This window comes from Aulonocara sp. 'chitande type north' Nkhata Bay, linkage group LG12 (genome assembly GCF_057382095.1).
Source record: "Aulonocara sp. 'chitande type north' Nkhata Bay isolate Kocher_YH1m ecotype deep benthic linkage group LG12, A_spYH_male_GT1.1, whole genome shotgun sequence".
Classification (NCBI taxonomy): domain Eukaryota; kingdom Metazoa; phylum Chordata; class Actinopteri; order Cichliformes; family Cichlidae; genus Aulonocara; species Aulonocara sp. 'chitande type north' Nkhata Bay.
The window spans coordinates 7406839-7420905 of NC_141355.1; positions in this window are offsets into that span (position 1 = coordinate 7406839).

Genomic DNA, 14067 nt, shown 5'->3' on the forward strand with positions numbered 1-14067 from the left:
CAGTGCAGAGAACACAAATTAGCATCCATTACTATGATGAAATAATTTGTTAGTTTGAAATGCTACAGGGAACTATGTACCTGTACATTAATGCTGTGGAAAGACTTCCTGTTCACATAGTCTCCTTCATTTACTGAAGGAGCAATGATTGGAATGTGAGTGCCATCTATACAGCCAATCACGCCTGGGAACCCTGAAAATAAATGTAAAATTTAAGTAGTAGTTCAAGTATCACCACATCATAAATTAAGTTTTGGTCATCCTGATACCTGCAATTTTGTGGCATCCCTCTTTGATAAATCTTGTGGGTCTGTGACCGGGGAACACCACAAACGTGTACAGGAGACGTTTCAGTGCAACTGTAACATTCCTGACTGCCCGACAGACGGTAGCCTTGGAAACGTGCTCAGCTTCACCAATATTATACAGAAAGCTCCCGTTTGCAAAAAACCGAAGTGCAATACAAATAATATGTACAGAACTGAGAGCATGTCCGCGATGTGTCACATGCGTAATATATGGCCTGAGGATGTTATCCAAATAACTTATAGATTGTGCTGAGAAACGGTAACGTTCGCACAGACAATCATCAGGATATGATAAAATGTCCAAACGCGCTCTGATCACTCTCTCCCGGCGGAGAGCTCTGCGGAGAATTTGGGCTTCACGATCTACTGGCTCTTCAAAGAAGGGACACGCCATGTCTGACACTTCCTACTGTCAGGTTTCCGACAAAGGGGCGGAGACAGTCAGGGTTAGTTGTAGTAAACCTGCTAGGGGGCAGGTTAGCTTCACGGCGTGTGTCGTCATAGTGACTCACTCAGGCTGCAGCTGAACTCGCTTTGTGAAACCGAAAACCCAGAGTTTTCGTTAACTCAGGGTATACTTACTCAGTTTTTCCACTAAACCGGCTTCCTGAAACAGGGCCCAGGAGTAAGAGCTGACGTTTTTCCCTTTATGTACACAGACCTGTGACTTTGACTCAGAGAACAGCAGTAAGAGCTGAGTACAGAACTGAGGTTCAAGTTACTTGAAAATAGTAATTAGTTACAAATTATTCCTCTAAGAATGCAACTGTTACTTTACTGATTACTTATTTTCAAAAGTAATTAGTTACTTTTTAAAAACATGATATGCAACTGAATACATAATAAAGGAACAGACCTTCAGCTCAATTTTATTTTTGAGCTGACTACACCCACACATAAGCTACAAGTGCTACAAAACACTTGTTTTACTTTATTTGTTGTTTTCTATGTTATTTTCTATACTCAGAGTTAAGTATACTCGTATGGAGGCATGTGACACACGACACAGGAGCTCTAGTTTTACACTACAACTTTATTCACCTCCAAACATGAACTGAGCATATTGCGCCCAAACACAACAGAACCCTTCCTCCCAGCTTGGGTGTGAGTGGAGCCCTCTAGTGGGTCGCCACACACAACCCGACCGGTGAAACCGCTCGCACATCCTGTTAGCCTGCGGGTGGTATGCCGTGGTGCGGTGGACCGTGACCCCCAGGCCGTCAGCCATGGCGGACCAAAGTTCCAACACAAACTGAGGGCCTCTGTAAGAGGTATTGTCAGCAGGGGGACCAAAACGCGAAACCCACATGGACACAAACGCCCTGGCCACCACCTCAGCTGTCGTGGAAGCCAGGAGAACCACTTCCGGCCACCTGGTGGTGCGATCCACCACAGTAAAAAGGTGTGTGAAACCCTGCGACTGTGGGAGCGGTCCGACCAAATCGACGTGCACATGGTCGAAACGCCTACCAGGTACGCGGAAAGGTTCGAGGGGCGCCTGAGTGTACCTGTGGACCTTCGAGCATTGGCACGGAACACATGCAGCAGCCCAACCCGTAGACATTGCCATTTTACCTTTTAAAGCAGCATAGAGCGGTTGTAACAGGTGAGCAGCCCAGGGAAGGAAAGAATTATAAAAACTGACCATCCCCAGGTACTCCTGTAACGCTTTAACCGAGGCTGGATGCGGAAAAGCTGCGACAGCTTGAATCCTGTCCGGCAACGGGACCACACCGTCAGTGGAGATGCAGTGCCCCAGGAAATCCAGGACCGGCAAACCAAACTGGCACTTCGACGGGTTGATGATCAGACCATGCTCTGCTAAACGCTGGAAAACCTGGCGCAGATGAGATTTGTGCTGTCCCGCCGAGCCGCTGGCCACCAATATGTCATCCAGGTAGACAAAAACGTGAGGTAGTCCGCACAAAACAGAGTCCATAAGTCGCTGAAAGGTCTGGGTGGCACCTTTCGGTCGCCACCACCCGTCTGGCTTGGGCACCATGTGAAGTGTAGAGGCCCAGGCACTGTTCAAGTGCTGCACAATGCCCAGGCGCTCCATAGCCGCGAACTCCTCCCGAGCGACAGACAATTTTGCGGGGTCGAACACCGGGGGTCTGACCGCTCAACTCCGTGTTTTGCTGCCGCGCTGTAGAAATTAGGAGTTGACAGTGACGGAAACTCTAAAAGCGAATGCTGAAACACGTCTCCAGAGGCCACTAAATTGGCCTGGATGAGGGGGTCGGCGGCCTGGGTAAAACAGGGTAGTGAAAAGAACGACAGAGCGTCGTTGAAACGTCTGTGGGCAACATCGACTAACAGCCCATGGGCACAAAGGAAATCGGCGCCTAAGATAGGCACAGACAACAACAAAGTTCCACTAGAATTCCCTGCTGTGGAAACTAACAGTCACTAACCTTTCTCCATAAGTTGCAATAGGAGAACCGTTAGCCGCAATCAGCCTGCCACTAAACGGTCCGTGGCGGTGGGCGGGATGAGGCTCTTCTGGGAGCGACAGTCCACCAGAAAACAGAGCTGGAGCGTGAGTCTTCAATGAAGAGCAGCCTTTCCATATGGTCAGCGACTGCGGCCACCACAGCACGGTGGCAGCCTCATTTCCCTGAGCCGGAAAAAGAGCAGGGTGGCAGGCAGCGACGTGCTCCGGCACCAAAACGCTGATGGTAGAAACAAAAATCTTCCCCGCCGTGCCGCTGCGTAGCGATTCCTGCCATCAGCACCAGCTCGTCCGCTCCGGAGAAGGTTGATGGGGGTGTCGCCGGCGGGGCGTGCACTCCGAACATGCGGGAGACCAGCAGGATGTGATCCGCCTCTTCAGCCAACATTTTTCTTGTAAAACAAAGGGGGGCCTAGCAAAAAAAGTTTGGGAACCACTGAATTAACCTAACCTAACTCTAATAACTGCATGCTTTTTAACTGTGGTCAACTCAAAGTGATGTCAGTACTTTCAAGCTTTAAACGCTGCTTGGTCGTACTCTCTCCCGCACTCCATATTATCCTTTTTTGATCTACACACATCTGTTGCTGCCACGGGCGTCGCACGCTCGTACATCATTATCATTAGATATTCTCACAAACAAAATGCAGTAAGACAGCGTGCCTACGGGAAAGTAACAGTAATCTAATTACGTTTTTGCAATAGTAATCCATTACTTTACTCGTTACTTGAAAAAAGTAATGGGACTGCCCATCTCTGCTGAGGAAACATCTGATGTGATGTTGACTAATTTGAAAACAGTATGAAAGGAGGAGATGGTGGGTTCCAAAGCAGCTTGCAGCTGTGCAGACGAGAGCAATTTATTTAGGGGGGCCCGTAATGACATTTGCCAATTAGATGTATATGAGGGCTTTGGCTGATTTTGGCTTCCATTGGAGCTGGACTTGATTTTATGGCCTGCAAACACTGTGTTTGATTTCTGTATAAATCAAATATTTGGTGGCTTTTCAGTGTAAGTGACATTATTAGTAGGGTTTCTTTACCCCACGAAAGGAACCAGCTTCTGTCAAGTGTCCTTGGGTGCCTCTAGCCCCCAGAGCTAAGAACCAGTGCACCTTACGAATCAGATCTGAGCAGGAGCATGTGGTTAATGGCTAAGAATACACATGGAAAAGTAACAAGGTGACAAACCATTGTGCCACTGTTTACTTGCAAGTGCCACACACACTTGCACACATATCTACAGCTCTATCCTCCACTCTACTCACACTTCCTCTCTCTCTCGGGTGCTTTCTGGGTAATGTCGAGTGACACGTTTTAAGCTGGAACTGTCAGCCCTGTGCATGTACCACTGAATGGCAGGGCCATTGAACGCCAGTGACAGATATATGCATACACATACACTTAATTTTACAATCCATACATACATACCCCCCCTCCCCCGTTACTGTCACTGGAATACTTCAGAGAGGCCTCAGTCCAATTTGTACTCAGATAGCATCTGCGCACACACACTAACCCAAACCATCCATAAGAAGTAAGCACGTGGTGTCATGTGCAGACAATCGCAAACACAGAGCTGACCTTGGTTGTTATAAGGCCCCCGTTTCTGTGCGTGCTTGCGTGTATTCGTTCATGAAACATTATCTACCATCACCCCACCACTTCTTCTCGTTTGCTCCTATCAGCACTCAGATCTTCTCTCTCTGTCAGCTGTGAAGCAGTCAGCAGCGCGTCCAGCCAGCCAAAAGTGGAGAGAAGAAGGAGGAGGAAAAAAAATCTGGAACATGATGCTCGGCGCTGTCAGGAATCTCTTCTTCGCTGACATTTGGATTTACACATCTCATTTTCTTGAGTGACAAAGTACATAAACACACGCTTCAAGTTGAGGAGCTTGGCAAGCTGCTCCCTTCCAGCGCACACACTCATGCAGACACACACACACGCATACATCCATACAGCCCTCACCATTTTTATTTTTTTTTTGGGATGAATTTAAGAAAGGGGAGGGGGACAAGACATCTAGTCTTTGATCCATGCAGCTCGTGTAGTCTCGCTATGCTAGTGATGAGCGATGAGTCAAGTCAGATGGGGGATTTTTTTTTTCATTTGGAGCGTTACAGACGGTGGTAATAGGGAGGGGGAGTTAGCCGCAGGCTGCCTTTGTCCTACATAGGACTTCTCCAAGACTCCAACCAAACTGTGTGCGTACAGGAAGTGGCTCGGCCTGAGCCTCAACCAACCCGCTTCCTTCATCGTGTCCTCCTGCCTGCTGACAGCTTAAATGATGAGGTGACACACACCTGTCAACTGTGAGCCTGACACACCCTGACAGAAATACACAAACATCAGAGTGTGTGTGTGTGTGTGTGTGTGTGTGTGTGTGTGTGTGTGTGTGTGTGTGTGTGTGTGTGTGTGTGTGTGTGTGTGTGTGTGTGTGTGTGAACCAGAATTTAAGAACACAACTGCCCTGACCTGTATTTACACAGGAAGCAGCTGTGGCACACCTGAGAGCACAGTTTCATCTTCATTTTCCTGCAGGATTACTCAGCTTATGTTTGACACTCTGACTATAAATCAGTCATGACTGTCTGGCTAACACCCTGACAGCTACAAAATCACCTGTAAGTCTATTTGCGAATGCCAGGAATGTGACTTGCTGTTGAAGCTGTACACAAAGTGCACAATAAAGCTGTCAAAGTTATAAACAGTGTGGCAGGGCTCTGAACAAGACTTGGCCCTGTAAAGTTTGTGTAGCGTTGATATAATGGTTAGCTCAAATGTCAGGCAAGTGTTGTCACTTTGTGCAATTGGATGTCAGCTGGTCTGATGCTGTAAATGTTCTTTTGTTTTATCTGGCCTACTTTCAACAGTCTCCATTCAGCTCAGTGCGGCTCAGTATGGTGGACAGGCAAAAACTGCTATGTTTTCCATTCATTTTATTATAATCTTTGCATGAAATCTTAACATCCCTTTTCACTTTGTGAGAGAAATTCAGATTGTTTGAATTAAGTGACCCTCTAAAATTACATTTTAAAATATCTAGTGTAGTGCAAAAGTTAAACTGTGATTCTTTGTAGTGACCTGCAGGGGGCGATTCTGGTAGTTGAAAATAAGTTTTTTTGTATTGAAGTGTTGGCCCTAGGCTCCCTTGATTGCAACTCCACAAACCAGTGGGGGGTGACATCAGGACGGCTACATCCACTCATACAGTCTATGGTGTGGAGGAGCATTCTGGACCCTGGGAAAATGCCATATATATATATATATATATATATATATATATATATATATATATATATATATATATATATATATATGTTTCACTCCAAGTCCAGCACCCTGAGGCTGTACGCTAAGGGGAAGGAAGGGGGCCAGGGACTGGTGAGTGTCAGCACCACAGTCCAGGATGAGACAACAAACATCCAAGAATACATTGGGAAGATGGCCCCAACTGACCGAGTGCTCAGTGAATACCTCAGGCAGCAGAAACCCAAGAAAGAGGAGGGTAGAGATAGAGGAGGTGGCTGATATCCAGAAATCCTACCAGTGGCTGGACAAAGCTGGACTGAAAGACAGCACAGAGGCACTAATCATGGCAGCACAAGAACAAGCTCTGAGTACAAGATCCATAGAGGCTGGGGTCTATCACACCAGGCAAGACCCCAGGTGCAGGCTGTGTAAAGATGCCCCAGAGACAATCCAGCACATAACAGCAGGGTGCAAGATGCTAGCAGGCAAGGCATACATGGAACGCCATAACCAAGTGGCCGGCATAGTGTACAGGAACATCTGTGCCGAGTATAACCTGGAAGTCCCGAGGTCAAAATGGGAGATGCCCCCAAGGGTGGTGGAGAATGACCGAGCTAAGATCCTGTGGGACTTCCAGATACAGACGGACAAAATGGTGGTGGCTAACCAACCGGACATAGTGGTGGTAGACAAACAGAAGAAGACGGCCGTAGTGATCGATGTAGCGGTTCCGAATGACAGCAACATCAGGAAGAAGGAACACGAGAAGCTAGAGAAATACCAAGGGCTCAGAGAAGAGCTCGAGAGGATGTGGAGGATGAAGGTAACGGTGGTCCCCGTGGTAATCAGAGCACTAGGTGCGGTGACTCCCAAGCTAGGCCAGTGGCTCCAGCAGATCCCAGGAACAACATCCGAGATCTCTGTCCAGAAGAGTGCAGTCCTAGGAGCATCTAAGATACTGAGCAGGACCCTCAAGCTCCTAGGCCTCTGGTAGAGGACCCGAGCTTGAAGGATAAACCGCCTGCAGGGGCGAGATGGGAATTTTGTGTTTAGATATATATATATATATATATAACTATGTGCTGCAAAAGCACACAACAAAAGTGCAAACACAATAGAAATAGAAAAAAAAGTTCAAAAAGCAACTGTTTTGGGGGAGACAATAACATGACAGCAGAGCTACAGAAGTGATGCTTACAGTAAACACTAATAACGTGCAGGTTTCTACAGTGTCATATGAATCATGTGATTAAAACACATATTTCTCATAGCACTGATGAATCATTTGCTTGTTTTGAGCATGGATCAGTGCAATCCTTCACGTTTTGGTCATTTCCGTAGCTGTTCAGTCACGTTAACGTCCTCCCAAAAACTCTTCCATTGTGTTTTGTGAGTTCGTTTTTATTTTTACTTCCATTGTGGGGTTTTCTATTTCTGGTGGATTTAATTCAGCTACTGGTATGTTTTGTGTGTGTGTGTGTGTGTGTGTGTGTGTGTGTGTGTGTGTGTGTGTGTGTGTGTGTGTGTGTGTGTGTGTGTGTGTGTGTGTGTGCTTTTGCAGCATTTCTTTGTAGTTGTAGTGCATTTGAAATCTCACAGCCAGCGTACATTTTATTAAACATGAGTTATTACAATGTTGAATTCAGGGTACCTCTAAAAAAATATGAGAAATTGTAATGGTCTTCGGCTGAATGTCTGTAACAGGAAAACTTGGAAATTTATTTGCAAACCTACTTTTCTTTTTTCTTTTTTTAAGAAGTGAAGCGCGTTTTGTGGCACGCGTGTCATCTCCTTAGTTTATTTAAAGCTAGTAGCCCTTACCATCAAAGGTAAATATTGTTGTGTTGAACAAATTATGCTGACACATTAAACAAGGTTTTTTTGAATGGTAAAAACTCAACGAGGGCACAGTTATTGCCACTCCACTTCTGTTTATCATAAGCCTTTTAGATGTTCTCTGGTATTAAACAAGGCAACAACAGCTTCAAGGAAGCACTGGACATGAATGCTGACATGATGTGAATGTCTTCAGCAATAATTTCCCAGTAGATGCTTCTAGCATATGTAATTTGTATAAAAATAGTCTCAGTGGGCTGCGGTCTGTGTTCAGATCTTGCTATACCCTTAGGCTCCCATGAAATTGAGATCTGCTGGTTACTCAGCAGACTCGCTGCACCAGCACAGGGAGAGAAAATCCAGAATCTGATAAGTAAACAATGGAGCCAGAGAAACTGAGATAAACAGAAAATTCACTACAAAAATACGTGGCTTTTTCACATTTCTGCAGCTTCTTATTTTCTGGTTTAGCTTGGCTTGCACATACTAGCTCAAACTGGTCTTCTTAAGCAACATTACATTGAAGCAAAACATTGAGGCATGGTGCATGACTTTTTTCTGCATGACTGCAGAACAACTGGCTTCCTCAGTCCAACCAGTTTCATTCAACCATTTCCCCATCTCATTCACTCAAGTGTGAAAATTGGCCTCGCAGTAGAAGCTAGGTGAACTGATAGCTTTTTTGTCTTTTACTGTTTTTTAGCACCATGAAGCAACTTGCATGAGAGTGAGTGAATGAGAGTTAATTCATCCAAGCCAGAGACCTTATCAAATCAGAGTTAGTAAGACGAATGCATGTTTGCATACAATAATATGAGAACATGAGAACTAAGTTAGTGACATGTGTAAGTCTGGACAGGGTTACAAATTCATTTCTAGGGCTTTGGGACTCCAGCGAACCACAGAGACAACCATTATCTACAAATGTTGGAAATTTTGAACAATGACGAACCTTCTCAGGAGCAGCCGGCCTACCAAAATTACTCCAAGAGCACATCAACAACTCATCCAGGAGGTTGCAATAGAATCCAGAACAATATCCAAAGAACTGCAGGCCTCACTTGCCTCAGTTAATGACAGAGTTCATGATTCAACAATAAGAAAGAGACTGGGCAAAAATGGCATCCGTGGGAGAGTTCTGAGGAGAAAGCGGCTGCTGACCAATGTTAATTTTAAAAAATCTACATGGAAGATCTACAAAGAAGAGTGAACCAAAATCTACTTTATAGTGACAGAAAGACTCATTGAGCATTATCACAAACACTTGATTACAATTCTTGCTGCCAAGAGTGGCACAGCCAGTTATTGGGTTTAGGCGGCAGCTGCTTTTTCACACTGTGTAGGTTTGGACAACTTTTTTCTCTTATTAAATGAAATCATCATTTAAAAATGTTTTATATTTACTAAGGTTATATTTTTGTAATATTAAATTTTGTTTGATGACATTTGATTTGAGGAAACTTATAAGTGTGACAAATAGCGGGGCAAATAGTTTCACAGCAATGGTTTTACCAGTCTGGACCCCTGCATTACTCTCACATGAAGACCATATGATTAAGTGGTATTAATGTTGTGTTTTTTTCTACTCAAGTGAGCCCTGAAAGTACTTTCTACCAAAAAATGTCATTCACACAATCACACAAACATTCATGTAGCCCAGGACAATACATCACAAATCTTCCACATGATAAAGAAATGCTGCTGCAGTAAATAAAAGGTATCTTTGGGTTTAAATTATACAAAGTAAATGAGTAAAATTATGGAACTTAAATAGTTTGGTGTATTATGAATAGCCATGTGGGAGGGCTTCATCAATAGGAAAAGGTGTAAAACTTATAAATACAAATACAATTAAAAGTCGAACATTTCTGTTCTCCATCACATTTTCCAAAGCTATCCAGTGGCCCAGATTAGAGTCTTTCCTGGGCTGATTCTGGCCCCCAGGCCTTATGTTTGACACCCTTGCTGCTGTAGGAGGAGTAGCAATTCATGTGACATGGACAGACAACAGATGCCATGCGATGGCTTGAGCTCGTTGGTTCTTTGGCGGGACGAGCCAAAATTTGCTGTAAACAGTTAATGCAATGTTTCTTTTTTTAACCACGTGAATTAAAGCTAAGCATCTGCACTCCAAAAGCATCTTGACTGCGACGGTGTAAAAAAATGTTGGCACTGCCCAAATACTTATGAACTTAATTGTATGTATGATGCAGTTATAAACTTGTTATGAACCCCCTGTGCAAAAAAATCAGGGGACAAGAAAAGCAATTATTTCCCAGTAGCTTTGGGCTGGGTGGGGTCCAACCCTCAGCTGTGCAGTAAGTCTGCTGTTGCGTATATAACTGAATTAAACTTGAAGGCTCAGGGATGTGAGGCAATGAGGAATTCAGATGTGAGCGGTTAGTTTTTGATGTGCTGCCTTTTTAGATTTTTGAGAAACCTTCGAGGAACACCTCTCTGCTGCCAGTTTGTTCTGCGTATATTAGAACCCACACAGGCTGCGATAAAACCGTTGGAGGTGTTCAAGCAAATTCAATAAAACCTTCAAAAGAGAAAGGTCATCATTTGACCTGCAGAAGTTCATTATCTTCAGCATTCACTGTGGGACCTTTTCAAAGGCTGTACATATGTACTGATTACACACTGATTACATTTCTAAACCTTTGAGTCCTTTTATTTTGATCTTTTCTTACATTAAGGTTTAAGCAAAAGCAACAAATACAAGTTGCGTTAGCACAAGAGGAGCATTGCTCCCATCCTAGCATATACTGTATTTCCCTACCAGTCCTTCCAACACACACACACGATCATCACTGACTGCGTGTGTGACTGTGGTGTGACAGAATGCCTTAATTATGGATTAATTGTGTCATTAGCAGGTTTCTGCTGTTGGCACCACATTGGGCCTGTCAAGGTTAATTACTGGAACATGTTTATTTGCTGTCAGCCACTGCAGCAAGCTGTCACTTGCATGGAAACACAGACAAACACACACGGACCCTGTTCACTCAAACAATTCACAGGGCACCTCTTGTCCCACAAGCCCTTGCCTCTTTCCTCTGAGATTTTTTTTCTGACTCGGCACACTTTGTACAGTGCTCAATCTGCACCTGGGAAAGAAGAGATATGCATTTTTAAAAATGAGATGAAGGCAGCATCCTTTTTGAACACATGGGTCTGTGTTCAAAGCGCTTGTTTCCAGTGCAGGGTTGCCCCATCCTCTACTTACTGCTGCAGGTGACCTACAGAAAGCCTGCAATGTTAGAGAATCTGTGAATCTTATACTGAAAGAACATATTCATCTGCAAGCAGTTGAATTTTGGCAAAATGGGCCGAATTTGTGGTGACTGACTTATATTTTTTCTTACAAGATATACACTCATGATCACCTGAAGTAGGCACACCTTGCTAGCAATGGCAACAGCATCACAGAGTTGCCAGGCAACTCTGACCGGACCGAGGCTTATATCTGCAGGAAATAAGGACTATGTAAAACATCCCCCATTATCCAGCGAAGGTCAAACTTTGAATTCAGTATAGACCACAAACAACGATAAGCCCAAACTATCAGAACAAACTGGCTATAAATGAAAATGCCAAAAAAACAGCAGTCCTTCTACACCAGGTGCACCAGGTTTTACTATGAGGGCAGATACAGTCTAGTATCGGTTTAAGCAGTGCTGGTGACATTTCCATGGTCAATTTATTTCCATTATTTGCACACTTTGCACACTCACCAAGTTTAATGTCAGTAAACAGTAAAGTTAAGCTGACATGCAGATGGGCAGTTCACCTCTTAGCCTGCCTTTGTCCAGTGTGTTCGCCAGGGTATACTTGGCAACATGGCTTGCACATAAAACCATCAATTATTATATTTTTCTTCAGTATATGTACTGTTAACTGTGCTGAAATAAACAATAATGTGTTTTGGTCTTTGTAAGAGATAGAAGTTAGACAGAAGGTGTTGTTACAGCACAGACTAAGTCCATTTAAATAACACAACAGTATTTTATAAACTGGAGTACTGCTCTCCTTTCAATCCTAAGGCCTGATAGACTCCTGCAGGTAGTCTTTGCAGTGCTTAACCTATGTAAGTGGCTAACATTGCTGCCGACATTTATGCTTGTGCTGGTGCGTTGTGTGTTCATTACCATGTGGTTGTGTCACTGGGTTTTATTTGTTGTTAAAACAAATAAAATGCTGGGACTTTTTTCCCCACTTTGGGTGTTGCCTCACATCAGATCCAACAGTTTCAGCAATCTTCCTCCAGGAATTTCTGGCTTTTGTGAGTACTTAAATTGATGCTATGATTATATTTAAATATATAATTTGATACCCTGATTATTATTCTTTAACTGACACACTCAAAAACCGCAGTGGAAAATCGATGCTATTGAACAGATCAGTGACAATCGTCATGGGCTGCGTTGACCCGACGTGTAGTTGCCTTTCTCAGGAGGTGCACCCTAGATGACAAATTATGACATATGGTTGAAAGGGATTTCTGGTCACATTGTAAGTTGTGATGCAGATTCCCTGCAGAAGCAGAACTCAGGCAGAGAAAGGGTTGTGCCGTAGGTTATGGTGTAGGGTTTGGGAGGGGTTTGCAGCTACAGCATAGATTTTGTCATGGATTTCCCGCTGAAGCCTAAATCCCCAGTAAGTCTGCTTTTGGGGTTTGGAAGAAACATTTTAATATCACAATATATTGAGGTCATCATAAAAAATGCATCATATGGATGTCTTGTGTTAAAATAATCCCATATGAGTCATGAAAAACATCGTCACCAAGTTTTTAAATATTGTGTTTTGCATCTCAAGGACATCATATTCTAATGATGGCCCAGTTTTGGCTCTTAAGCTAGTGATTAAAAGTAGCCTTTAAACTAAAAGAAATGTGTATATATAATATATCATGTTAGCGTTTTAAAAAATGAACATTTAACTGATGTAACTAGAGCTGAGACACTAAAGGTTAGAAGGCCTGAACGTGATAAAAGAACATTTACTCTGTCAGGGAGTGGATGTATTTCAGACCTGATGTAATACTTGATAAAAGGGCTGAAACAAAGATAGCTATAAGCTGTTAGATCACAACAGCAGAAGTGTTTTTAAATGTTTAATTAGATCTGTATCCTCGCTCCCACACATTCTTCAGCTTTCTTTAACCAGTATGTGAGTATATTTCAGAGCAAAGAGTGAGCCTTTTGGAATTTTTTGGGTTTTGTTTCGTTCGAGTGCCGCAATAACAGCGGCAGAAAAAGCTGAGAGAAAGGAAGCGGGACAGACAAAAAGAGAAACCGAGCATGGCTGCTTTGATTGATTTCAGCTGTAATCTGCTCACTAAGTCATCTTCTGACATCTCTCTCTCCCCCTCCATCTCTAACAGACTCTCCGTCCATTAAAGCCCAGTCGGGTCCTGGCTGAGCAGCTGTGAAGAGACAAACCATTTATCAGCCTGTCAGCTCTTGCTGCCTGTTATTCCAGCCAGCCAGACTGCATGGCAGTCCAAGACCCAATAACTCAGACTGAGGAGAGCTGGCACCGATACCTGACAACACCCATATGAACATACACATTAGTATATGTACAGCGCTTACTGAAATCTAAAAGACACCTGTAACGTTTGGAGTTTTTTATTAAGAAAAAAAGAGATAAACTTTCTATGTGTGTGTGAGAGAGAGAGAGAGCGTTAACAAGCTCTCACTCGCTCACTCTGATGTGACAGACAGCCATTTGACATGCTGACAGACTAACTGATGGTTCTAGTCACACTGTGCTAAATAACAGCAAAGCAAGCCAGCTGCTCCACAGCAACCTGTAGGAAACATGGACTGAGGGCGCCATCTAGTGCCCAGGCCTTCATTCACAGGCCTCAAGCAGAGAGCCTGCAAGAATTCCAGTTAACTCATTTTAACTATATCGTTTTAGGAATATAGATCACGTGAGTGCCAATACATAATGAGCATCTCAGAATTAAAGGCCTGCGATTTGCTTACTGCACAGTGGAGCTGGGGCTAGTTGAGCCTGCTACTACAGGTCTGTGACCCGTTTTGTTTTCTGATAATCTAGCTGCCATATCACACCGTTCTGCCAGTTAAGAATGCATATGAAGTCACTGGTACCAAAGTCCAAATTCAGTTCAATTATATTCATATAGCACCAAATCACAACAGTTGCCCCAAGGTGCTTTATATTCTAAGACCCTACAATAAGCTG